At 48.0% G+C, this 27,626-nt stretch overlaps 1 long non-coding RNA gene across 2 annotated transcripts in view; it reads left to right on the top strand.

Moving 5' to 3' along the window:
- Positions 1 to 19,684: 19,684 nt before the first annotated feature.
- LOC139237817 (uncharacterized) overlaps positions 19,685 to 27,626 on the top strand; it is a 34,819-nt gene continuing 26,877 nt past the window's right edge. For both annotated transcript variants that reach the window (XR_011588524.1, XR_011588523.1), the window contains exons 1-2: positions 19,685 to 19,926; positions 23,174 to 23,256. This is a non-coding gene — a long non-coding RNA (uncharacterized lncRNA). The remainder of the gene's footprint in view (positions 19,927 to 23,173; positions 23,257 to 27,626) is intronic.

Below are 27,626 nucleotides of genomic sequence, written 5' to 3'. Positions count from 1 at the left end.
CTGTGTGTGTGTGTCTGTGCGCCTGTGTGTGTGTGTGTATCTGTCTGTGTGTGTGTCTGTGTGTGCCTGCGTGTGTGTGTCTGTGTGCCTGTCTGTGTGAGTGTGTGTGTGTGTATGTATGTGTGTGTGTGTGTCTGTGTCTGTGTGTGTGTGTGTCTGAGTGTGTGCGCGCGTATTTGTGTGTGCGCGCGTATTTGTGTGTCTGTGTGTCTGTGCGCGACTGTGTGTGCGCGTGTGTCTGTGTGCGTGTGTCTGTGTGTGTGTGTGCATATGTGTGTTTGTGTCTGTGTGTGTGTTTGTGTGTGTGTGTGTTTATATATGCGTGTGTGTGTGTTTGTGTCTGTGTGTGTGCATGTGTGTGTGTGTGTGTGTGCATATGTGTGTGTGTGGCTGTGTGTGTGTGCGCGCGCAAGTGTGTGTGTCTCTGTGTGTCTGTGTGTGCATCTGTGTGTTTGTGTGTGTGTATGTGTGTGTGTCTGTGTGTTTGTGTGTGTGTGTTTGTGTGTGTGTGTTTGTGTCTGTGTGTGTTTGTGTTTGTGTGTTTGTGTGTGTTATCTCTGTGTGTGTGTTTGTCTGTGTGTGTGTGTTTGTGTGTCTGTGTGTGTGTGTGTGTGTGTGTTTGTGTCTGTGTGTGTCTTTGTGTGTGCGTGTGTTTTTCTCTGTGTGTGTGTGTTTGTCTGTGTGTGTGTGTTTGTGTGTGTGTGTTTGTGTGTGTGTGTTTGTGTCTGTGTGTGTTTGTGTTTGTGTGTTTGTGTGTGTTATCTCTGTGTGTGTGTTTGTCTGTGTGTGTGTGTTTGTGTGTCTGTGTGTGTGTGTGTGTTTGTGTCTGTGTGTGTCTTTGTGTGTGCGTGTGTTTGTGTGTGTTTTTCTCTGTGTGTGTGTGTTTGTCTGTGTGTGTGTTTGTGTGTGTGTGTGTTTGTGTGTGTTTTTCTGTGTGTGTGTCTGTGTGTGTCTTTGTGTGTGCGTGTGTTTGTGTGTGTTTTTCTCTGTGTGTGTGTGTTTGTGTGTGTGTGTGTTTGTGTGTGTTTTTCTCTGTGTGTGTGCGTTTGTCTGTGTGTGTGTTTGTGTGTGTGTGTGTTTGTGTGTGTTTTTCTCTGTGTGTGTGTCTGTGTGTCTGTGTGTGTTTTTCTCTGCGTGTGTGTGTTTGTCTGTGTGTGTGTGTGTGTGTCTGTGTCTTTGTGCGCGCGCGAGTGCGTATGTGGTGTAGGTTTTGTCAGAGGTGCTGCTATCTTTTGTCCGGAAGAACAAAGTCATCTTGTCCTAGCAGCAAGGAAACCAAGATAATTTACTTACTCTATTATCCGCTGTGCTTCCCGGACAGCTGGCAGCACAGCATGGTTAGACGGAGAGAGAAAAAGGAGCCTTTCTCGTGTTTAAGGTGCATGACACCAAGGAAGCTGTAGATTATTAGTGTGCAATATGTACCTGCTGGAGCAACACTGCAGAAATTATTTCTCCCACTTAATACCAGGTTTCGAAAAACACGTCTATTTTCACAGAGGATATCGTAACATACCCTACAGGAAGGATTCCCTGTTGTTCCTCCTTAGTAGCATGTGCTTTGATGATTATTTCGCAGTGTGGCCTCGATTGGGTAATGAAGCCTAACTTAAAATTCAGGTTTTCTTCAAAGAAAATGCTCCAATCTTATCAACACACAGGGCAGTTCCTCCAAATGTTTGACAGAACACACTTCTCCTGTGTGGTATCCACATCACTAAAACAGAAATGAACACCTCAATAGGGTTGCTAAGGCGTCCAAATAATTGCCTGCAGCATATCCTCTGTTTACATTGAATTATTTTGCCTCAAATATGTTAGAACTTTCAATTTGGTATCTATTCCAGAACTAAGTGCCGCCTAAGGAAAAGAGTGTTTGAAGACCAGGCCCTCAAAACTGCCAACCAAGCTCATGGTCTACAGGACTGCAGTAATACCCGCCCTCCTGTATGGCTCAGAGACATGGACCATGTACAGTAGACACCTCAAGTCGCTGGAGAAATACCACCAGCGTTGCCTCCGCAAGATCCTACAAATCCCCTGGGAGGACAGACGCACCAACATTAGCGTCCTCGACCAGGCCAACATCCCCAGCATTGAAGCACTGACCACACTTGATCAGCTCCGCTGGGCGGGCCACATAGTTCGCATGCCAGGCATGAGACTCTCAAAGCAAGCGCTCTACTCGGAACTCCTTCACAGCAAACGAGCCAAAGGTGGGCAGAGGAAACGTTTCAGGAACATCCTCAAAGCCTCCCTGATAAAGTGCAACATCCCCACCGACACCTGGGAGTCCCTGGCCAAAGACCGCCCTAAGTGGAGGAAGTGCTTCCAGGAGGTCCCTGAGCACCTCGAGTCTCATCGCCGAGAGCATGCAGAAAACAAGCGCAGGCAGCGGAAAGAGCGTGCGGCAAACCAGTCCCACCCTCCCTTTCCTTCAATGACTATCGGTCCCACTTGTGACAGGGACTGTGGTTCCCGTAATTGGACTGTTCAGCCACCCAAGGACTCATGTTTAAGAGTGGAAGCAAGTCTTCCTCGATTCCAAGGGACTGCTGATGATGTAAATCACAAAGGAATGCAAATCTCGCCAGAAGTTTTGTTTTGCGCCATTGTGTCTGGGCATTTAGTATTGTAAGCTGGAATCGACTCAAATGTGGTTGGACTTGCAATGGCAACGTGAAAGAGATGGTATCAGTGGCAGTGGGGTGTAGATTTGTTGGCATTTGGTGCTTCAAAGGAGGGCAGGAGCATGTGTAGACAGATCAGGTCTCCTAATCTGAGGAAGGATGCTCTTGCTATTGAGGGAGTGCAGCGAAGGTTCCCCAGACTGATTCCCAGGATGGCAGGACTGACATATGAGGAGAGACTGGATCGACTGGGCCTGTATTCACTGGAGTTTAGAAGGATGAGAGGGGATCTCATAGAAACATATTAAATTGTGACGGGTCTGTCACAGATGTAGAAACCTGATCAGAGTTCCACCTTCCTCCAGCACCCCGCCAAGGACCTCTACCATAATGTCTCTTCATCTTAGGCAGTCCCTCGTATCGAGGATGACTTGCTTCCACACCAAAAAGGGATGAGTTCACAGGTGTTTCAATGAAGGACCTAATATTCCAGATCCCGAACTACATCTTGAAGGGTGGAAGATGCCTGTGCGTGGATTTTTTTAACGTGGGGTGGCCGTTGCACACCAGCCACCACACGGGCTCGACAGAGCTAGGTCTTGGTCCAGTGGCAAGGGTTAACCAGGACGACTGGAGAGCAGCTCTGCTGCACGGAGAATTATCGCAGTGTGGGCTGGCCCGTGCTGCCCCTCTGGGCCCCGAACTCACGCCTCTCCTGGGCCCCGATCACGTCGCTCTGCAAACTCTCGCCGCTCCTTGTACAGAACATACGGACATCAGAACAGGGGGAGTCCATTTAAAGCCCTCGAGACTGTTCCGCCATTCAGTGAGATCATGGCTAAGCTGCGACCTAACTCCATATACCCGTCTTTGTCCCACCCGCCTTAAATCTATCACTCACAGATTTAAAATCAATAATTGATCGAGCACCAGTTGCCATTTGCAGAAGAGGGTTCCAAACTTCCACCACCCTTTGTGTGTAGAAGTGTTTCCTAATTACACTCCTGAAAGGCCTAGTTCCAATTTTTAGACTGTGCTCCCTAGCCCTAGACTCTATCCACCCTATCTGTTCCCCTTAATATCTTGAAAACTTCGATCAAGTCGCCCCCTTAACCTTCTAAATTCAGGGAATACAACACTAATTTGCGTAATCTCTCCTCGTTATTTAACCCTTGGAGTGCGGGTATCAGTCTGGTAAACCACTCCCTCCAAGGCCAATATACCCTTCCTCTGGTGTGGTGCCCAGAATGGCTCACAGTGCTCCAGGTGTGGTCTAACCGGGGCTTTGTATGGCTGCAGCAGAAGAAGGAGACAGAATTAAGTTAAGTTAAGCAGTATATTCAGCCCCAGATTAGCACAGACAGATACACAAGTAATTTCCCTTTCAGTGTTTCAGAATCCTAACTTCAGCTTAACAATTAAATGAGGTAGTGCCTTCCAAGTGAGCATTGATCCTCAATTATCCACTTTTAATGCTTACTGTACAAAAAATGTAGCAAAGCCACTGAATTCTAATTAACGACAACAGCACGGTTTAAAAGTCTAATCAATTATGTGCGAAATGTATATTTTTATTCAGTGTTTTCCCTGAACACTGAATAGCTGAATGAATCACTCTGTGGGAGATGTGACAGCCAGTTGTAACTTGGTGTTTTTCTTCCCCCGGATTTCTCTCCCTCCCAATGTTCTCCCTTCTTTTCCCGAAGCTCGCCATTCCTGCTGGGGCAGCGCCTCTCTCGGGCATCAGTAGGTGGCGAGGGCATTTCGAGGACACCCTCAAAGCCTCCTTGAAGAAGTGCAATGTCCCCACCGACACCTGGGAATCCCCGGCCCAAGACCGCTCAAAGTGGAGGAGAAGCATCCGGGAACAAGAACGTAAGAACATAAGAAATAGGAGCAGGAGTAGGCCATACGGCCCCTTGAGCCTGCTCCGCCATTCAATAAGATCGTGGCTGATCTGATCATGGACTCGGGTCCATTTCCCCGCCCGCTCCCCATAACCCCTTATTCCCTTATCGGTTAAGAAACTGCCTATCTCTGTCTTAAATTTATTCAATGTCCCAGCTTCCACAGCTCTCTGAAGCAGCAAATTCCACAGATTTACAACCCTCTGAGAGAAGAAATTCCTCCTCATCTCAGTTTTAAATGGACAGTCCCTTATTCTAAGATTATGCCCCTTAGTTCTAGTCTCCCCCATCAGTGGAAACATCCTCTCTGCATCCACCTTGTCAAGCCCCCTCATAATCTGATACGTTTTGATAAGATCACCTCTCATATTTCTGAACTCCAATGAGGAGAGGCCCAGGAAAGGCCCCCACCCAGTGTCTGCCCCACCTGTGACTGAGACTGTAGGTCCCGATAGGTACCATCAGCAGGCCAGTGCCATTAGAGGGAGCAGCGTGCTGCTGCAGGAGGGCGACGGCTGACTGCAGTGCGGGCAGGCACAGCAGGAGTGGCGAGGTCGGGGCAAAGGAGCCGGGAGAGACTGTAGAGGGATGTGATCGGGGCCCGGGAGAGGGGTGAGTTCGGGGTCCAGAAGAGGCGAGGGCCCAGGGGGCAGCACGGGCCCAGCCCACACTGTGCGATATGTGTGCGCACTGGGTCCACGCAGCAGAGCAGGTCTCCAGTCGTCTTGGTTAATCCTTGCCACTGGACCAAGACCGAGCTCTGTCGAGCCCGTGTGGTGGCTGGTGGGCAACGGCCACCCCACGTTAAAAAAATCCACCCACAGGCATCTTCCACCCTTCAACATGTAGCTTGTGACCTGGAGTATCATGGAAACACCTGTAAAAAACTTATCCGTTTTCGGCGTGGAAGCGAGTCTTCCTCGTTTCGAGGGACCGCCTGTGATGAGATCCCGCATTGGACTTATCAGTCGCCTGAGGACTCGTTATAGTGTGGGGGGGCTGCGTAAGAAGAGGAGGCACCAGAGCTTCAGCAAGCCCCCCCCCCACCCCCTCCCCAAGCAGGCAACATTCACCACGTGTCAACAGGCTATTCCACTGCGGTGGGCAGGGGAGGAGACATTGCTGTCGTCCACAGCACGGGGAAACAAAATGTTTCTCCCAGGCGCACATGATTGGACCGACCTCCCTGTCTCTGTGTAAGTTGGTGAGACCACACTTGGAGCACTGCATACCTTCCTGGTCACCAAGTTAGAAAAAAAAGGTTAAATCCAGTTTTATCATATGGAATTCATAAATCATAAATCTTGTGGTATCGCCGACTATCTCCCCGGTGTCCTACAGAATTGAAAAGTAGGGAAGTTATGTTAAACCTGCATCGTTAGACCACACTTAGAATATTTCACATTTAAAGAGTACTGCGTACAGTTCTGGTCGCCATATTATAAAAAAGGATGTAGAGGCACTGGAGAGGGCGCAGAGAAGATTTACAAGGATGATACCAGAAATGCGAGGGTATACATATCAGGAAAAGATGAACAGGCTGGGTCTCTTTTCTCTTGAAAAAAGAAGGCTGAGGGGTGACCTAATAGAGGTCTTTAAAATGATGAAAGGTTTTGATGGAATGGATACAGAGAGAATGTTTTCACTTGTGGGGAAGAGCATAACTAGAGGCCATCAATATAAGATAGTCACCAACAAATCCAACTGGGAATTCAGAAGAAACGTCTTTACCCAGAGAGTGGTGAGAATGTGGAACTCGCTGCCACAGGGAGTGGTTGAAGCGAATAGAATCGATGCATTTAAGGGGAGGCTGGATAAATATATGAGGGAGAAGGGAATAGAGGGTTATGCTGATAGATTTAGATGAGGAAAGACGGGAGGAGGCTCGAGTGGAGCATTAACACCGGCACGGACTGGTTGGGCTGAATGGCCTGTTTCTGGACTGTAGTTGCTGTGCAAGTTGACAATGTAGTGTTAAGTAGAACAGACTGGGGGTCTCGGAGGGGAGTGTACAGTGTAGATTCGGCAGAATGGTACCAGGGCTCAAAGGCTCAGATTGTGAGGTTGCATAAACTTGAGGGGTGATCTGATCGAGGTCTTCGGGGATTCAATAGGGCAGCTATTATAGGGCGCTGAGCACTTCACGTCTCATCGCCGAGAGAATGCAGAAGTCAAGCGCAGACAGCGGAAAGAGCGTGCGACAAACCAGTCCCACCCTCCCTTTCCCTCAACGACTATCTGTCCCACCTGTGACAGGGACTGTGGCTCTCGTATTGGACTGTTCAGCCACCTAAGGACTCAATTTTAGAGTAGAAGCAAGTCTTCCTCGATTCCGAGGCACTGCCTATGATGATGATATTATTTCCTCTGGTGGGGGCAGTCCAGAACAAGGGAGCACAATCTTAAACATTCGAGCCAGGCCATTCAGGAATGTGCAGTTTTGGTTTCCATATTTACGAAAGGACATACTTGCTTTGGAGGCAGTTCAGAGAAGGTTCGCTAGGTTGATTCCGGGGATGAGGGGGTTAACTTATGAGGAAAGGTTGAGTAGGTTGGGCCTCTACTCATTGGAATTCAAAAGAATGAGAGGTGATTTTATCGAAACATATAAGATTATGAGGGGGCTTGACAAGGTGGATGCAGAGAGGATGTTTCCACTGATAGGGGAGTCTAGAGGGCACAATCTTAGAATAAGGGGCCTCCCATTTAAAACAGAGATGAGGCAAAATTTCTTCTCTCAGAGGGTTGTAAATCTGTGGAATTCGCTGCCTCAGAGAGCTGTGGAAGCTGGGACATTGAATAAATTTAAGACAGAAATAGACGGTTTCTTAATCGATAAGGGGTTAAGGGGTTATGGGGAGCAGGTGGGGAAGTGGAGCTGAGTCCATGATCAGATCAGCCATGATCTAATTGAATGGCGGAGCAGGCTCGAGGGGCCGAATGGCCTGCTCCTGCTCCTATTTCTTATGTTCATATGTAATCAGGAAGTACTCCTTCACACAAAGGTCAGTAGAAATCTGGAACTCTCTCCAGGAAAAGGTGAGGAATGCTGGAGGACAATTGGAGCTTTCAAAAAGTTGTTGTTGGGTAAGGGTATCAAGGGAGCAATGGCGGGAAAATGGAGTGGCCATTTTGGACCGTCGTCGAAGCCCTTCAGCAATCTCCCCTCAGCCTTGATGACCCATCGCGAAATGCTTGGAAGAACTGTGACGTGTTAAATGGTGAGAGATTGGGAAATGTTGTTGTTCAGGGGGACCTGGGTGTCCTTGGGCACAAATCACTGAAAGTTAACATGTAGGTACAGCAAGCAATTAAGAAAGCAAATGGTATGTTGGCCTTTATTACAAGAGGATTTGAGTATAAGAGTAAAGACGTCTTACTGCAATTATATACAGTGGTGAGACCACACCTGGAGTATTGTGGACAGTTTTGGTCTCCTTACTTAAGGAAGGATATAATTGTTATTGAGGGAGTACAACGAAGGTTCACCAGACTGATTCCTGGGATGGGGGAATTGTCCTAGGAGGAGAGATTGGGCAGACTAGGCCTATATTCTCTAGAGTTTAGAAGAATGAAAGATGACCTCATTGAAACATACAAAATATTTACAAGGCTTGATAGGGTAGATGCAGGGAGGATGTTTCCTCCTGGCTGGGGAGTCTAGAACCAGGGGTCACAGCCTCAGGATAAGGGGTCGGCCATTTAGGACTGAGATGAGAAGAAATTTCTTCACTCAGAGGGTGGTGAATCTTTGGAATTCTCCAACCCAGAGGGCTGTGGAGGCTCAGTCGTTGAGTATATTCAAGGCTGAGATTGATAGATTTTTGGATATTAAGGGAATCAAGGGATATGGGGACAGTGCAGGAAAGTGGAGTTGAGGTCGAAGATCAGCCATGATCTCATTGAATGGCGGAGCAGGCTCGAGGGGCCAAATGGCCGACTCCTGCTCCTATTTCTTATATTCTAACAGCGCTGTGGGAGCACCTTCACCACACGGGACTGTAGCGGTTCAAGAAGGCGGCTCACCACCACCTTCTCAAGGGCAATTAGGGATGGGCAATAAATGCCGGCCTTGCCAGCGACGGCCACATCTCGGCAACGAATAAAACAAAAAAGGCAGAAGCTGACAGTGCGACCGATAGACACATACTCAACGGTAGGTGATGGTCAGCAACTGTGACCTCCCACTCAGTATGAGGTGTGTGTGTGTGTGAGATGTACACACAAGAACTGCTCCCAAAACCAGCTGCGATGGACGTGCTCACACTGTTTTATTTAGCTCAGTGCTGATGCTGAACTGATCGCAGTTGTAAAGAAAAGAGTTTATAAAAAAAAAAAAATCCCTAATGTTCTCTCGATATCGCGTTTGTCCTTCAAGCAGAGTTGAGCCTGTGATGTAAAGACAGGCCTTTGATGAGTAATTCGTTTCCCAACAGTGCCTGCCTTGACACCCACTCATTATGATTCACCTTCACAGATCCTGAGCACTTTGCAGGAAACGTAAACCGACTGACTGGTTTCATGCTTAAATTCCGACACTATTTCAATCTGCCCGAGTCAGAGAGGGGACACGTCTCTCGGATCAGAACGCTCTCCTGTTAAAGCTCCCGGTCGTTTCATCCTTGTACACCTATAGGCAGGAACTGAAGAAAGACTTGCATTTCGATAGCGCCGTTCATGACAACCGGATGTCCCCAAGCGCTTCACAGCCAATGAAGAACTTTTGAAGTGTAGTCACTGTTGTAAAGTGGGAAACTCAGCACCCAATGTGATAACGACCAATAGTCTGTTTTTAGTGATGTTGATTGAGGGATAAATACTTGCCAGGACACCGGGGATAACTCTTCTTCGAAATAATGCCGCGGGATCTTTTACGCCCAGCTGAGAGAACAGACGGGGCCTCGGTTTAACGTCTCATCCAAAAGACGGCTCCTCCGACAGTGCAGCACTCCCTCAGCACTGCACTGGGAGTGTCCTCTTGAGCATCCCTGATTATAATCGCTCCACCAGTGGTGGCCGTGCCTTCAGCTGCCAAGGCCCTCATCTCTGGAATATCCCTCCCTAAAACCCTGCCAGAACTCTGTGCTCCTTCGCCTTTGGCCTCTTGTGCAAACTCCACTTCCTTCGCCCCATCATTCAATCACAGAATCACGGAAAATTACGACACAGAAGGAGGCCATTCGGCCAATCGTGTCGGGTGGCTGTGACATCAGCTGCCAAGTCCCTAAATCTTGGAACTCCCTCCCTAAACCTCTCCGCCTTTGCACCACTCTCTCCTCCTTTAAGACGCTCCTTAAGCCCTACCTCTTTGACCAAGCTTTTGGTCGCCTGTCCCAGTGTCTCCTTCTTTTGGGCAGTGTCAATTTTTGTCTGATTAACGCTCCTGTGAAATGCCTTGGCACATTTTACAACGTTAAAGGCGCTTTACATAAATGCAAGTTATTGTCTAATCTCACACACTTGGGAAAGATAACTGAAGGCTTCGGCCAGAAATATGGGGGACTGCCTTCAAGCGAAGGGGGGAATATAAGTAACTTATTTTTAATTTAATATACATGTTGTCCACATCAATGATTGCGTCCTCAATTAGGATTCGTACAAGATATCGACCGGGCAGATTCTAAGTTGTAGTGCTGGAGTTAAGTTCCACCCTTCCCATTGATTTTAACTCCAAGTGGACTCCCCGCTCAGGCCCAAGTTAAAATTACAGTCGGGCCTCAATGATGTCTTCGGGTGTTATGTATTAATGCTTGGGGGTCACCAGACACCAGAGGGCGCCGCGGTCGGAGGTCATCGGGCTGTACGCATGTGGCATGGTGTGCTTGGTCACCTGTATATAAGCTGTGTGTCTTTCTCACCCAGGCACTCTTGGGCTGGAATAAAGATGGATCAGGTTGCACCTGAGTGAGTTTACAGTAACCAGACTCTTGAGTCATTTCATCGGGCCGCAACAAGAACATGTAAAGAAGGACCCTGTTGGCTCCGGGTGCATGTTATAAGAACATAAGAACATAAGAAATAGGAGCAGGAGTAGGCCATATGACCCCTCGAACCTGCTCCGCCATTTAATACAATCATGGCTGATACAATCATGGACTCAGGTCCACTTCCCTGCCCGCTCCCCATAACCCCTTATTCCCTTATCGGTTAAGAAACTGCCTATTTCTGTCTTAAATTTATTCAATGTCCCGGCTTCCACAGCTCTCTGAGGCAGCGAATTCGACAGAATTACAACCGTCTGAGAGAAGAAATTCCTCCTCATCGCAGTTTTAAATGGGCGGACCTTTATTCTAAGAGTATGCCCTCTAGTTCTAGTCTCCCCTATCAGTGGAAACATCCTCTCTGCAGCCACCTTGTCAAGCCTCCCCGTAATCTTATACGTTTCGATAAGATCACCTCTCATTCTTCTGAATTCCAATGAATAGAGGCCCAACCTCCTCAACCTTTCATCATAAGTCAACCCCCCTCATTTCCAGAATCAACCTAGTGAACCTTCTCTGAACTGGCTCCAACACAAGTATATCCTTTCGTAAATATGGAAACCAAAACTCTACGCAGTATTCCAGGTGTGGTCTCACCAATATCCTGTATAACTGTAGCAAGTCTTCCCCGCTTTTATACTCCATCCCCTTTGCAATAAAGGCCAAGATTCCATTGGCCTTCCTGATCACTTGCTGTAAGTGCATACTATCCTTTTGTGTTTCAATAACCAGGACCCCCAGGTCCCGCTGTACTGCAGCACTTTGCAATCTTTCTCCATTTATATAACTTGCGATCATGGTGGCTATCGGACAGGTAAGAGCTAGGCCCACCGTGCCTTTGCCAGCTCATTGTAAGAACTATAAACTTAGTCCCACTCCTGCTCTTTACCCATAGCCCTGAAAGTTACTACTGAATCTGTTTCCACCACCCTGCTCAGTCGTTGAGTATATTCAAGACGAAGTTAAATAGATTTTTGGATGCGAAGGGAACCAAGGGATATGGAGATCAGGCGGGAAGGCGGAGTTCAGATCGATGATCAGCCATGATCTTATTGAATGGCGGAGCAGGCTCGAGGGGCCGCATGACCTACTCCGGCCCCTAATCCTGATGTTCTTATGTGTCTGAGGCTTCTCAAATTGATCCCTTCACCAAACGTCCAGAAACCATGAGTTGATTTCAGTTTTTGGTTCTGCTTGAAGCGTGTCTTGGATATTAAAATTCTCATCCTTGTTTTCAAATCCCTCCATGGCCTCGCCCCTCCCTATCTCTGTAATCTCCTTCAGCCCCACAACCCCCCCCCCCACCCCGAGATGTCTGCGCTCCTCTAATTCTGCCCTCTTGACCATCCCCGATTATAATCGCTCCACCATCGGTGGCCGTGCCTTCGGCTGCCTGGGCCCCAAGCTCTGGAACTCCCTGCCTAAAACTCTCCGCCTCTCTACCTCTCTTTCCTCCTTTAAGACGCTCCTTAAAACCGCCCTCTGTGACCAGGCTTTTGGTCGTCTGCCCCAAATGGCCCAGAAATTGCGGTTCCAGCAAGCAAATGCCTCCGACCAAGATTCTTTTCACAAAAATATCTGGTGGTCCCGGAGGAAGGTAGACTTGCAGTCCCGAGGCCTCCAATCACAGTCCAGCGTAGGGGCTCACGTATTCCAGGAGCGTGTGTGCAGCCTGCGATCACGTGGGCCGGACCAACCAATTAAAATGGAGTATCCCCATTCACAGTAATGGTGAATTCCGTTTGAACACAGATCACCGTTTCTGAGAAAGGGGATACCCCGATAAACAAATAAACATTTTAACTAATTATGAACAACCCTTCCCATATTTAAAATTGAATTTAATTAAATGTTTTAGACAACATTTATTTTCTTCATTTTTTAAAATTATGTTATAATAAGGGTAAAAATAAACTTACCTCAATGGACAAGGTTTTTAAGATAAAAATTATTGATAAAAATTTATTTTTCTGTTTTATTCATTCTTACACTGCTTTTACCAGGCATAAGAGTTTGAAGGATATTCACAGGGCCGGATAGCCCAAATCTCCATGGGGGTGCGTGCGATCTGTCAAAAGACATTTCGACAGTTCGCAAGGATCGGTTCGTGGCCCATGCGCACCGGGCACCGAGAACCGGCATTTGCGAGGCCTCTTCGGACGCGAGCGCACGTCGTATGCTCCCGATGAGGCCGCAACTTATGGCTCGATATCTCCTTGTCCGGCTCGGTGTCAAACTTTACACTCATGTGAGGCGCCTTGGGACGTTTTAACTACGTTAACGACGCTATATAAACGCAAGTTGAAGTTGGTGTTGTAAGTGATGGTCAGTGGATAGCCAAAGACTTCATCCAACAAATCCGCCAATAATCTGGGCTCAAATCTCCAGCGATTTCGAGCAGTATTGACACTCAGGCACACCGTGCCACCTTAAGCGGGTCGATTCCTATTTCCCAATGTCTCTGCTGAGGGTGTTTCTCTCAGCATTGTGGTGTCGACAAGTAGGAGCACACTGTTTACTCTGATTGTCACTGCTGCATTAACAGAGAGCTGTTTCTTGTCTCTTAAGTCACAATTCCCTTCAATTGGCTCCCAATTCACTTTTGCATTGCAGCGTGTCACTTCTCTGCGTCAATTATTGTCGTTTATTTTTGCACAAAATTTTCCCCCACACTTATTTTCTTGTCACACCGCTGGATCAAAACGCAGTCACAGCTCTCTGCCTCTCTCTCCGTTAATGGACAGTGCAATCTAACCGCACGTGACAACTGCCAGGGCAGGAGCAGCTGGAATATGACTGGCTTAACTTTCAGCGATTGCACTGCGCTGAGCAACAGGCTTGCTCCGACCAGAGGAAGGAAGGAAGACTTGAATTTATATAGCGCCTTTCACGATCACTGGACCTCTCAAAGCGCTTTGCAGCCAATTAAGTACTTTTTGGCGTGTAGTCACTGTTGTGATGCGGGAAACGCGGCAGCCAATTTACGCACAGCAAGCTCCCACAAACAGCAATGTGGGAGCTTGCTGTGCGCAAATTGGCTGCCGTGTTTCCCGCATTACAACAGTTGACATTTACAAATGTGATAATGGCAAGATAATCTGTTTTATTTGTTATGGGATAAATATTAGCCCCAGGACACCGGGGATTGAGGCCAATTCACTAAATATATTCAAAAAGGAGTTAGATGTAGTCTTTACTACTAGGGGGATCAAGGGGTATGGTGGGAAAGCAGGAATGGGGTACTGAAGTTGCATGGTCAGCCATGAACTCATTGAATGGCAGTGCAGGCTCGAAGGGCCGAATGGCCTACTCCTGCACCTATTATTCTATGTTTCTGTAACTCCCCCTACCCTTCTTCGAAATAGTGCCGTAGGATCTTTTGCATCCACTTGAGAGGGCAGACGGGGCCTCGGTTTAACGTCTCATCCGAAAAACGGCACCTCCAACATTGCAGCACTCCCTCAGCACTGCACTGTGAGCGTCAGCCTAGATTTTTGTGCTCAAGTCCCTGGAGTGGGACTCGAACCCACGACCTACCAGACAGCGGAGGCGAGAGTGCTGCCCACTGAGCCAACATGTTACAGTGCGGCTGAATACCTATCTTTCTGCTTCTTTGTCACCTCATCTTGCAAGCGGAGCCAATCAGCCAGCTGGTAATTCCGGCCAATGATCTTAATGTCACGCACCCCCTGGTCAACGCTGAGCTGTTATAGTGGCTATGTCAGTGGACTAACAATAATATAGATATCTGACTAATGATTTGGAGACATGAGTTCAAATTCCACCAGGGCAGCTGGGGAATATAAATTCAGTTAATGAAATTAAGTTGGAATTAAAAAAAAATTAGCATCAGTAATGGTGACCATGAAACTAACGGATTGTCGTAAAATCCCAAGATTTCAAAAGTCGGACTATTTTTCTTTCAAGTCTGCTCATGTGTTAATAATATCAATTGCCTATCCCCGTGCTTTACTTTTTACACAAACGGAAACAAGAAAATAAACATTGACAGGGCTATGGGGAAAGAACAAGGGAGAAGGATGTTGGGGTATGGTAGCGCTGTGGTTATTTACTGGTCTAGTAATCTAGTCTATCTAATCCAGAGGCCAGGACTAATTATCCGGAGACGTGAGTTCAGATTTCACCACGGCAGCTGGGGAATTTAAATTCAATTAAATAGATATGGAATAAAAATGCTAGTGTGAGTAATGAAGACCATGAAACTACCGGATTGCTGTAAAAACCCATCTGGTTCACTAATGGCCTGTCGGGAAGGAAATCTGCCATCAGTGATCTACCCATACGTGTGTCAGGACCCACAGAAATGCGGTCGACTCTTAACTGTCCTCTAAGTTGGCACAACGAGCCATTCAGTTGTAACAAGCATCGGCCTGGATTATGTGCTCAAGGAGTGTGATAGAATACTCTCCACTTTGCCTGGATGAGTGCAGCTCCAACAATACTCAGGAAGCTCGACACCATCCAGGGCAAAGCAGCCCGCTTGATCGGCACGTCATCCACCGCCTTCAACATTCACTCCCTCCATCACCGGCGCCCCCTGGCTGCAGTGTGCACCATCTACAAGATGCACTGCAGCAACTCGCCAAGGCTTCTTCGGCAGCACCTCCCGAACATATAAACATAGAAAATAGGTGCAGGAGTAGGCCATCCGGCCCTTCGAGCCTGCACCACTATTCAATAAGATCATGGCTGATCATTCCCTCAGTACTCCTTTCCTGCTTTCTCTCCATACCCCTTGATCCCTTTAGCCGCAAGGGCCACATCTAACTCCCTCTTGAATATATCCAACGAACTGGCATCAACAACTCTCTGCGGCAGGGAATTCCACAGGTTAACAACTCTCTGAGTGAAGAAGTTCCTCCTCATCTCAGTCCTAAATGGCTTACCCCTTATCCTAAGACTATGTCCCCTGGTTCTGGACTTCCCCAACATTGAGAACATTCTTTCTGCATCTAACCTGTCCAGTCCCGTCAGAATCTTAGCTGTTTCTATGAGATCCCCTCTCATCCTTCTAAACTCCAGTGAATACAGGCCCAATCGATTCAGTCTCTCCTCATATGTCAGTCCTGCCATCCCGGAAATCAGTCTGGTGAACCTTCGCTGCACTCCCTCAATAGCAAGAACATCCTTCCTCAGATTAGGAGACTAAAACTGAACACAATATTCCAGGTGGGGCCTCACCAAGGCCCTGTACAACTGCAATAAGACTTCCCTGCTCCTATACTCAAATCCCCTTGCTATGAAGGCCAACATGCCTTTTGCCTTCTTCACCACCTGCTGTACCTGCATGCCAACCTTCAATGACTGATGTACCATGACACCCAGGTCTCGCTGCACCTCTCCTTTTCCTAATCTGCCGCCATTCAGATAATATTCTGCCTTCGTGTTTTTGCCCCCAAAGTGGATAACCTCACATTTATCCACATTATACTGCATCTGCCATGTATTTGCCCACTCGCCTAACCTGTCCAAATCATCCTGCAGCCTCTTAGCGTCCACCTCACAGCTCATACCGCCACACAGTCTAGTGTCATCTGCAAACTTGGAGATATTACACTCAATTCCATCATCCAAATCATTAATATATATTGTAAAGAGCTGGGGTCCAAGCACTGAGCCCTGCGGCACCCCACTAGTCACTGCCTGCCATTCTGAAAAGAACCCGTTAATCCCGACTCTCTGCTTCCTGTCTGCCAACCAGTTCTCAATCCACGTCAGTACATTACCCCCAATACCATGTGCTTTGATTTTGCACACTAATCTCTTGTGTGGGACTTTGTCAAAAGCCTTTTGAAAGTCCAAATACACCACACCCACTGGTTCTCCCCTGTCCACTCTACTAGTTACATCCTCAAAAAATTCCAGAAGATTTGTCAAGCATGATTTCCCCTTCATAAATCCATGCTGACTTGGACCAATCCTATCACTGCTTTCCAAATGTGCTGCTATTTCATCCTTAATGATTGATTCCAACAATTTCCCCACTACTGATGTCAGGCTAACTGGTCTATAATTCCCCGTTTTCTCTCTCCCTCCTTTTTTAAAAAGTGGCGTTACATTAGCTACTCTCCAGTCCATGGGAACTGATCCAGAGTCGATCGACTGTTGGAAAATTATCACCAATGCATCCACTATTTCTAGGGCCACTTCCTTAAGTACTCTGGGATGTAGACTATCAGGCCCTGGGGATTTATAGGCCTTCAATCCCATCAATTTTCCTAACACAATTTCCCGCCTAATAAGGGTATCCTTCAGTGCCTCCTTCTCACTAAATCTTTGGACCCCTAGTACATCCAGAAGGTTATTTGTGTCTTCCTTTGTGAATACAAAACCAATGTACTTGTTCAATTGGTCTGCCATTTCTTTGTTCCCCATTATAAATTCACCCGAATCCAACTGCAAGGGACCTACGTTTGTCTTCACTAATCTTTTTCTCTTCACATATCTATAGAAGCTTTTGCAGTCAGTTTTTATGTTTCCGGCAAGCTTCCTCTCATACTCTATTTTCCCCCTCTTAATTAATCCCTTTGTCCTCCTCTGCTGAATTCTAAATTTCTCCCAGTCTTCCGGCTTGCTACTTTTTCTGGCTAATTTGTATGCCTCTTCCTTGGATTTAACACTATCCTTAATTTCCCTTGTTAGCCACGGTTGAGCCACTTTCCCCATTTTATTTTTACTCCAGACAGGAATGTACAATTGTTGAAGTTCGTTCATATGATCTTTAAAGGTTTGCCATTGCCTATCCACCGTCAACCCTCTAAATATAATTTGCCAGTCTAATCTAGCCAATTCGCGCCTCATACCATCAAAGTTACCTTTCCTTACGTTCAGGATCCTAGTTTCTGAATTAACTTTGTCACTCTCCATCTTAACAAAAAATTCTACCATATTATGGTCACTCTTCCCCAAGGGGCCTCGCACAACAAGATTGCTAATTAGTGCCTTCTCATTACACATCACCCAGTCTAGGATGGCCAGCTCTCTGGTTGGTTCCTCGACATATTGGTCTAGAAAACCATCCCTAATACACTCCAGGAAATCCTCCTCCACCGCATTGCTATCAGTTAGGTTAGCACAATCAATATGTAGATTAAAGTCGCTCATGATTACTGCTGTACCTTTATTGCACACATCCCTTATTTCTTGTTTGATGCTGTCCCCAACCTCACGACTACTATTTGGTGGCCTGTACACAACTCCCACTAACGTTTTCTGCCCTTTGGTATTCGGTAGCTCCACCCATACCGATTCCATATCATCCAAGCCAATGTTCTTCCTTTCTATTGCATTAATTTCCTCTTTATCCAGCAACGCCACCCCTCCTCCTTTTCCTTTCTGTCTATCCTTCCTAAATGTTGAATACCCCTGGATGTTGAGTTCCCAGCCTTGGTCACCCTGGAGCCATGTTTCCGTGATGCCAATCACATCATACCTGTTAACTGCTATCTGTGTCGTTAATTCGTCCACCTTATTCCGAATTCTCCTCGCATTGAGGCACAGAGCCTTCAGGCTTGTCTTTTTAACACACTTTGACCCTTTAGAATTCTGCTGTAAAGTGGCCCTTTTTGTTTTTTGCCTTGAGTTTCTCTGCCCTCCACTTTTACTATTCTCCTTTCTATCTTTTGCTTCTGTCTCCATTTTATTCCCCTCTGTCTCCCTGCATAGGTTCCCATCCCCCTGCCATGTTAGTTTAACTCCTCCCAAACAGCACTAGCAAACACTCCCCCGAGGACATTGGTTCCGGCCCTGCCCAGCTGCAGACCGTCCAGTTTGTACTGGCCCCACCTCCCATGACCTAGAAGGACAAGGGCAGCAGGGAACACCACCACCACCAAGTTCCCCCTCCAAGTAAGACACCATCCTGACTTGGAAATATATCGGCCATTCCGTCATCGTCGCTGGGTCAAAATCCTGGAACTTCCTCCCTAACAGCACTGTGGGAGCACCTTCACCACACGGACTGCAGCGGTTCAAGAAGGCGGCTCACCACCACCTTCTCGAGGGGCAATTAGGGACGGGCAATAAATGCCGGCCTTGCCAGCGACGCCCACATCCCATGATCAAATTTTTTTTTAAATCTTCGACGGCAAGTAAATGGAGGTGTGGCTAATGCCCCCCCCCATGACAGAGGTGTTGCAGCCCACCTGAAGAGGGCGCTTTCCCCAGCATTGGCAACGAAACAGCAATGGGCATCCTAGCCACCATCTTGCCACCACTGCTGCTTACCATCATTGGTTGCCCCAAGCAAACTAACCCGAAGCATCTGATGAAGGCAAGAAAAAATTGTATCTATAAGCAACCTTATGGTGTCAGTGGCTCAGTGGTAGCACTCTTGCTTGAGTCATGAGGGCTGTGGGTTCAAGTCGCACTCCAGAGACTTGAGCACAAAATTGTAGCCTGATGCTCCCAGTGCAGTGCTGAGGGAGTGCCGCACTGTCGGAGGTGCCGTCTTTTGGATGAGACGTTAAATCGAGGCCCTGTCTGCTTTCTCAGATGGATGTCAAAGATCCCATGGCACTATTTCAAAGAGGGGCAGGGGAAGTTATCCCCGGTGTCCTGGCCAATATTTATCTCTCAATCATCATAACAAAAAAAACAAAGATTATCTGGTCATTATCACATTGCTGTGTGTGGGAGCTTGCTGTGCGTAAATTGGCTGCCGCGTTTCCCGCATTAAAACAGTGACTACACTCCAAATGTAGTTCATTGGCTGTAAAGCGCTTTGAGACATCCGGTGGTCGTGAAAGGCGCTATATAAATGCAAGTCTTTATCTTTTTTTTATAAATGTAGGCCATCGCTCCACCATTGGCAGCTGTGCCTACAACAACAACAACTTGTATTTATATAGCGCCTTTAACATAGTGAAACGTCCCAAGGTGCTTCACAGGAGTGTTATGAGACAAAACATTTGACACTGAGCTGTATAGTAGAAATTAGCGCAGTTGCCCAAAAGCTTGGTCTAAGTAGGTAGATTTAGCACAGACGTGGCAATGGGCTGCCCGGTGTGGAAAAATGCACAGACGAATTGGGCAGATATTTGATAGGGTGCGGCCATTGAGAAGTGTTCGTGTTCGTTCTCGGGGCTGGCCAGCTGGATTGCATGATCATTTGTGGTACTGGACTTACTTACCCTCCAGCGTGATCAGCAAGTAAGGACTTTATTGGGTGCGACCGGGAGGCCTGTCACAGGCGAATAGGCTGCCGACAACTCAATTGACCGGGCTCGCGCATTAAGAAGGGCCGACGCCCAAACGAGGCCTGTGGGAGTGCACCACGGCAACGAGCCGATGCCTTGAGCACAGGCGGAAGGCGGGGAGGGGGGGGAGTGAAGAAGGATCAGCAGGAATAGAAAGGGCAGACATCGGACAGAACGAGCCCTCAAAAAAGTTAAGTTCAAGAGCCGATGCTGTATAAAGTCTAACATTGTTACCCTTCTGTATGTGTCTGTTCCTGAGTGTATTAAACTTCATGACAAACAGGTTAAGAAGAATTGACTGTGCTGCAATTCTGCGGCTGTCACTGGAGATTGATTGACTATAAACACCGAGATTTAACTGGTGTTATTTGTCCCCGCTCGCTGGCTGGCTGGATGAATCATACGGCGAATCTTAGGAGAGCCATTAATCAGACCATTTCGATATCACAGGCTGCACTCAGACTGCACTCAAAATAATAAAATCTGATGAAAATCAATAAATAATCCCTTCCACTGAGCCCTGCGCTGCCAAGATGGATGTGAGGAAGCTGGGCTGAGACGAACACAGCAGTGAAAGGTCAGAGAGGTCAAACACAGAAATCTGAGCACACTGCAGCCTTGACCTTGCCACTCACTTCCTGTGCATCTTTTGTCTGCAGTGCAGGAAGTAGCTACAAATATTTAAAGAGATGACCTCCTCGTAATTGCCCCCCCCCCCCCACCGCACCGCAGCTTGGCGAACACGAAAGAGCTTGCAATGCTGCAGTATCTTTCAACACCACTCGACGTCCCAAAAGGCTTTACAGCCAATGACGCACTTTTCTGAAGTGTCATCGTCACAGGCAATCGAGGAAGACTTGCTTCCACTCTTAGAATGAGTCCTTGGGTGGCTGAACAGTCCGATACGAGAGCCACAGTCCCCGTCACAGGTGGGGCAGAGAGTCGTTGAGGGTAAGGGTGGGTGGGACTGGTTTGCTGCACGCTCCTTTTCGCTGTAGTCCCTGCTGGATCAACTGGGCTTGTATTCACTGGAGTTCAGAAGAATGAGAGGGGACCTCATAGAAACATTTAAAATTCTGACGGGGTTAGACAGGTTAGATGCAGGAAGAATGTTCCCAATGTTGGGGAAGTCCAGAACCAGAGGTCACAGTCTAAGGATAAGGGGTAAGCCATTTAGGACCGAGATGCGGAGGAACTTCTTCACCCAGAGAGTGGTGAACCTGTGGAATTCTCTACCACAGAAAGTAGTTGAGGCCAATTGACTAAATATATTCAAAAAGGAGTTAGATGTAGTCCTTACTACTAAGGGGATCAAGGGGTATGGCGAGAAAGCAGGAATGGGGTACTGAAGTTGCATGTTCAGCCATGAACTCATTGAATGGCGGTGCAGGCTCAAAGGGCCGAATGGCCTACTCCTGCACCTATTTTCTATGTTTCTATGTGATGTGGGAAACACGGCTGCTGATTGGCGCACAGCAAGCTCCCACGAAACAGCAACGAGGTAATGACCAGGTAATCTGTTGGCTGGTAAGTATTGGCCCAGGACACGGGGGATAATTGCTCTCCTCTTCTTCGAATAGTGGCCGTGGGGGTCTTTTATGTCCTCCCGAGAGGGCCTTACTTTAAGGTACCGTCCGAAAGTTGGCACCTCCGACAGTGCGGCGCTCCCTCAGCACTGCACTGGGAGTGTCAGCTTAGATTTATGTGCTCGAGTCCCTGGTGTGGCACTTGAACCCACGACCTTCTGACTCAGAGGCGAGGGCGCTGCCCACTGAGCCACGGCTGACAGTTAATGGAGAGAATGTATGAACGTATGAAAAATAACGGCTAGAAAAAGACCGACTGGTCCAGCCAGCCTGTGCCCACACAGTTGTGATGTCTCGCGCATTGCAATAGCTGCACGCCACACCCCACCTGGAGGCCATCTGATCTCCTGGGAGAGGCGAAAAGCCAGATAGAAAACCCAGGCCGCTTTGGGGACAAAAATCTGGAAAATTCATCTCCGACCCCCTGAGGCGATAGAAACTCGCCCGAGAGATCAGGCGGGCCTTGATTAATATTATATAGTACCTCACGCCTGGACAAGGTGATCACCACCCCAGCCAGAAACAGGCCCATCTCTCGCTTGAAGGGCTGATTGGGTCAGCATTAGAAACAGCCTGGAAATAAACATCATTTGAACAGGTGAGGCCGAAAACTAGCCCATTCTGGAAAATGTGAATAAAGTGAAATTGTCAGATACAGTGTCAGCCGTGGCTCAGTGGGCAGCACTCTCGCCTTGGGGTCAGAAGGTTGTGGGTTCAAGTCCCACTCCAGGGACTTGAGCACATAAATCTAGGCTGACACTCCCAGGGCAGTGCTGAGGGAGTGCTGCACTGTCGGAGGTGCCGTCTTTCGGATGAGACGTTAAAACCGAGGCCCCCTCTAACCTTTCAGGTGGTGTAAAGGAACCTATGGCACTATTTTGAAGAAGAGCAGAGGAGTTATCCCTGGTGCCTGAGACAATATTTATCCCTCAATCAAAAAAACAGATTATCTGGGTCATTATCACATTGCTGGTTGCGGGAGCTTGCTGTGCGCAAATTGGCTTCTGCGTTTCCCATGTTACAACAGTGACGACACTCCAAAAGGGACTTCATTGGCTGTAAAGCGCTTTGAGATGTCTGGTGGTCGTGAAAGGCGCTATATAAATGCAAGTATTTCTTTTTTTTCTTTTTGCATATTGGGTTTCCATCTTATTTTGGGGTGTGCTCTATGACCTTGGATGAAGAATCTGTGACAGATAGGGCTTACCATGTGGCTCCACGTGAAAGGCCGTTGCAATGCCTGAGAGGAAAGTGCAGCGAAGGTTCACCAGACTGATTCCCGGGATGGCAGGACTGACATATGAAGAAAGACTGGATCGACTAGGCTTATATTCAATGGAATTTAGAAGAATGAGAGGGGCTCTCATAGAAACATATAAAATTCTGACGGGATTGGACAGGCTAGATGCAGGGTGAATGTTCCCGATGTTGGGGAAGTCCAGAACCAGAGGTCACAGTCTAAAGATAAGGGGTAAGCCATTTAGGACCGAGATGAGGAGAAACTTCTTCACTCAGAGAATTGTGAACCTGTGGAATTCTCTACCACAGAAAGTTGTTGAGGCCAGTTCGTTAGATATATTCAAAAGGGAGTTAGATGTGGTCCTTACAGCTAAAGGGATCAAGGGGTATGGAGAGAAAGCAGGAAAGGGGTACTGAAGTTGGATGATCAGCCATGATCATATTGAATGGTGGTGCAGGCTCGAAGGGCCGAATGGCCTGCTCCTGCACCTATTTTCTATGTTTCTATGTTTCTACGAAACGTGCTCAATTTATGATATTATCGCAGGAGATTTGAGCGGACACCTCAGACCAAAAGCCAATCGATTCTCTTTTGTTTTTTTGCGCCAACAGAATGGAAGCACTGGGAAGGAAAATCTGTGGGCATGGAATCCTTCCCGCGTCACGTTCGCGGGCCTTCGGGCGAATCAATCAAGGTTAGCTTTGACTAAGGCCCGGAAGCAGGGGCCTCAATTTTCACACACAGCCGAGGATGAAGCACTCTGGCTCAGCTGTTCCTTTTAACATCAGTGAGATCAGCTGCGGTCTCAATTTAAGCAGAGAAGGGTAGGCACATGCAATCAAAAACTGACGCACACATTAATGAAAATTGAGTCTCATCATCAAGGCCATGACTAAAATGGATGGCGAAACCAAAATTCCATCCTCAATACAGGTCAGCCTCATGTAGAATAAAAACAGAACGTGAATTATTCAGATACTGCGAAGGACTGGCTTGGCTTCTAATGGTGATCAATATTGTGAGCTTCGTATTAATTCTGAGATGAGGGTCACCGAAATGTGAGCACTTAGCAACCCTCTTCTCCAAAACGGGGTGTAATGTATGCATCTGTGAGGATGCTCACAGGTTTGTAGAGTTGTTGATGTCCCACACTCCTGATCTTTGGGCACCCTGTGCGGAGGGGAGCGGGCAGGTCGGAAGGCTTCCTCGTGGGCCTGCTCCTGGGCATGGCCAAGGTGGCCATCAACCGGTCCAGGCAGCGGGCGGTCGAAGGGGTCATTCAGCCCGACTGCCTGCCTCTCTTCCGTGGTTACATCCGAGCCAGGGTGTCCCCTAAGAGACGGAGCACGCGGTGTCCACCGGTACGCTCGCGGCCTTCCGCGAGAGTTGGGCATCGGAGGGACTGGAGCGCATCATCACCCCTGGCAACCAAATTTTAATTTGAACCGTTATTGTAAAAAGTTAATTTGTTTAATTTGTTGGTTTTAATAAGGGGGCACTTGATTTTTTGATTCAAACAAAATAGCTGTTGAGTTGGGAGTGGCTTAGCCAATCACGTGATGTTGACAAGACTCAATAAAACCCCGGCCAGTTGGGTTCGGGGGATCCACGATGAGGCAGGTGGTTGTGAGCCTGGTGGATGAACTGGTAATGTGTAGTGTGATGTTTAAACCTTTTGCTAATAAACCAACTAGTTCTTAATGGCAATGTGTTGCTATGAATTCTTAAGCAAAGAACCCAAGAAGCAAATACATTACCAGGGGGGAATTGAGGAAAGGGCAGTTAGGAGCTCACCACAACAACAACAACTTGTATTTATATAGTGTCTTTAACGTAGTAAAACATCCCAAGGCGCTTCACAGGACTGCTATAAGGCAAAATAATTTATCACCAAACCACACAAGGGGATAGGGCAAGTGACCAAAAGCTTGGTCAAAGAGGTAGGTTTTAAGGAGCGTCTTAAAAGGAGGAAAGAGAGGCAGAGAGGTTTAGGGAGGGAGTTCCAGAGCTTGGGGCCCAGGCAACAGAAGGCACGGCCACCAATGGTTGCGCGATTATAATCAGGGATGCTCAGGAGGGCAGAATTAGAGGAGCGCAGACATCTCAAAATGGCACATAATAGTGGCCTCTGACTCCAAGACCAATGATTGAGAGGTAGAAGTCCAACATTCATTCTATTGACAACTTTTTGTTCATGACAAAGGCGGTGGGAGTATCTCCTGGACAAACCGCTGTAAGGCGCTTTGGAGATCCCGAGGCTGTGAAAGGCGCTCTATAAATGCAGGTTCTCTCTTTGAACTTTGAAATTTCTTACAGAGATTGACAGGGTAGATGCAGGGAGGATGTTTCCCCCCCCCGGGCTGGGGAGTCTAGAACCAAGGGGTCACACAGTCTCAGAATAAGGGGTCGGCCACTTAGGACTGAGATAAGGAGAAATTTCTTCACTCAGAGGGTGGTGAATCTTTGGAATTCTCTACCCCAGAGGGCTGTGGAGGCTCAGTCATTGAGTATAGTCAAGAGATCGATAGATGTTTGGATATTAAGGGAATCAAGGGATATGGGGATAGTGCAGGAAAGTGGAGTTGAGGTAGAATGGAGCAGGTTTGAGGGGCCGAATGGCCTGCTCCTGTTCTTAATTCTTATGCAGAGTTCCGATTGTAGAGCGTTCTTCCAAACGGAGCTGGTACAAATGTTCTCGGGGAACCTGGCTGCTGCGCAGATGTATTTTACAAACTGCAGAGCAGAAGACCCCTTCCCAGCTCAAAACATCCTCGGAAGAATTGGAATTAAAGCAAATTACCGACTTTGCAAGCAGCAATTATTCCGAGCCCGGCTTGTGAATGCAATCAAAGCGACACATGTTGTTCAAGGAGATGGGCTGTCGTGCCCTTCTGTCCTTGACGCCTTGACACTCCCAATAAACTCTTAGCCACCTGACCACCCCTCCCCCTCTCGTTCACTCGCCCCAGTCTCCTCCCTGCTGGCAGAAGGCTGCTGTTAGCTTGCCTCTTCCTGAGCCGTAATCAGCACTAAGCACATTAGAGGGAGCAGGGGGGAGAGCGAGAGAGCAGTGATACATCTAAATCAGCCTTTCAGGCTTAGCGACGGACACACTGGGCTTATTCCCGCACACAAAAGTGTTTGTTTTAGGAGGCAGATGGAAGAAAATCTGCTTTCCCTGGCTCCTATATTGTGCGGCCCACAGAGGCTTAGCTCCCGACATTCAGTCGCTAATCACTCCCTGCCTGTCTCTCCCCTTTTTTTGCCGCACAAAAGCATTTCAGCTGCCACGTACCCACCCCACACATGGGATAAGAAAGCTAAATTGAGGATGGGAAGGGCGGTGAGGGGGGGGGGTTAGGAAAAAAGGCCGGAGGAAAATGGCGGAAGGCAGGATTAGACGGGGCAAGACCCCGAGAGAAAGAGTAGCATCATCGTAGGCAGTCCCTCGAGTCGAGGATGACTTGCTTCCACGCCAAAAAGGGACGAGTTCACAGATGTTTCAATGAAGGACCTAATATTCCAGATCCCGAACTACATCCTGAAGGGTGGAAGATGCCTGTGCGTGGATTTTTTTAACGTGGGGTGGCCGTTGCACACCAGCCACCACACGGGCTTGACAGAGCTAGGTCTTGGTCCAGTGGCAAGGGTTGACCAAGATTGACTGGAGACCAGCTCTGCTGCACGGACCTAGCGCGCGCATTACACATATCGCAAGAGGAATAGGGCGGTGTGCAGATCGCGACTTCAGGCAGCTTTTAGAAACCCAGCGGTATGCTTGACGCACAGATGAAAAAAAATCGTTCAATTGCACACAGTAAGTCTCTGATCCACGAAGCATTAGACCATTTGCCGCAGTGGGCAAGATCCAAAATACGGGAGGGAGAAAGAATACAAAAACGAGTCATTCTATTTTTAATTCGCAGCCAATTTTGAACTTGCCACTGATTCTTTTTCTCTTTCCCAAGAATTAGGAGCGGGAGTAGGCCATACGGCCCCTCTCCGACATTCAAATAAGATCGTGGTTGACCTTCGACCTCAACGCCACTTTCCCGCCAGATCCCCCTAGTCCCTTAGGGTCCAAAAATCTGTCTCAGGTCTCTGTCTTGAATATATTCAGAGATTCAGCATCCACAGCCCTCTGGGGCAGAGAATTCCAAAGATTCACCACCCTCTGAGTGAAAACATGTTTCCTCATCTCGGTCCAAAATGGCCGACCCCTGGTTCTAGACTCTCTAGCCGGGGGGAGGGGTGGGGGGGGGGGGGGTGGAAACAGCCTCTCAACATTTACCCTGTCAAGCCTTCTCAGAATCTCACATGTTTTAATGAGATTCCATTCTGATGAAAGCAAACAAGCTCTCCGATCGCTAGTTTGGGAAATACAGAGTTCACTTGTGACGCTGGACCGAAGTTGTTCCCTGGTCACCAATTCCATCCCTCTCCCTGGCTTCTGTCTGAGGCTGAACCAGACTGTTCGCAAGCTAGGTGTCACATTTGACCCTGAAATGAGCTTCCGGCCACATATCCACAGCCTAACTAAAACCGTCCATTTCCACATTGCCCATCTCCGCCCCTTGCCTCCGCTCAGTCGCTGCTGAAACCCTCATCCATACCTTTGTTACCTCTAGACTTGACTATTCTAACGCACTCCTGGCCGGCCTCCCACGCTCTACCCCACGTAAACTAGAGGTGATCCAAAACTCGACTGCCCGTGTCCTAACTCGCACCAAGTCCCGCTCACCCATCACCCACTGTGCTCGCTGACCTACATTGGTTCCCGGTTAAGCAACGCCTGGATTTCAAAATTCTCATCCTTGTTTATAAATCCCTCCATGGCCTCGCCCCTCCCTATCTCTGTAATCTCCTTCAGACTCACAACTCCCCCCCCCCGCCCCGAGATGTCTGCGCTCCTCTAATTCTGCCCTCTTGAGCATCCCTGAATATAATCGCTCAACCATCGGTGTACCTATAACCCTAGGACCTCCGACGGTAGTGCCCCCTGTTGATGAGAAGACCTTATGTACATACATTACAGTGACCATGCCTTCAGCTGCCTGGGCCCCT

The sequence above is a fragment of the Pristiophorus japonicus genome, chromosome 24 (genome assembly GCF_044704955.1).
Source record: "Pristiophorus japonicus isolate sPriJap1 chromosome 24, sPriJap1.hap1, whole genome shotgun sequence".
NCBI lineage: Eukaryota > Metazoa > Chordata > Chondrichthyes > Pristiophoridae > Pristiophorus > Pristiophorus japonicus.
Note: the sequence above shows the minus strand (reverse complement) of the source record. Positions and strands in the feature narration are given on the sequence as shown.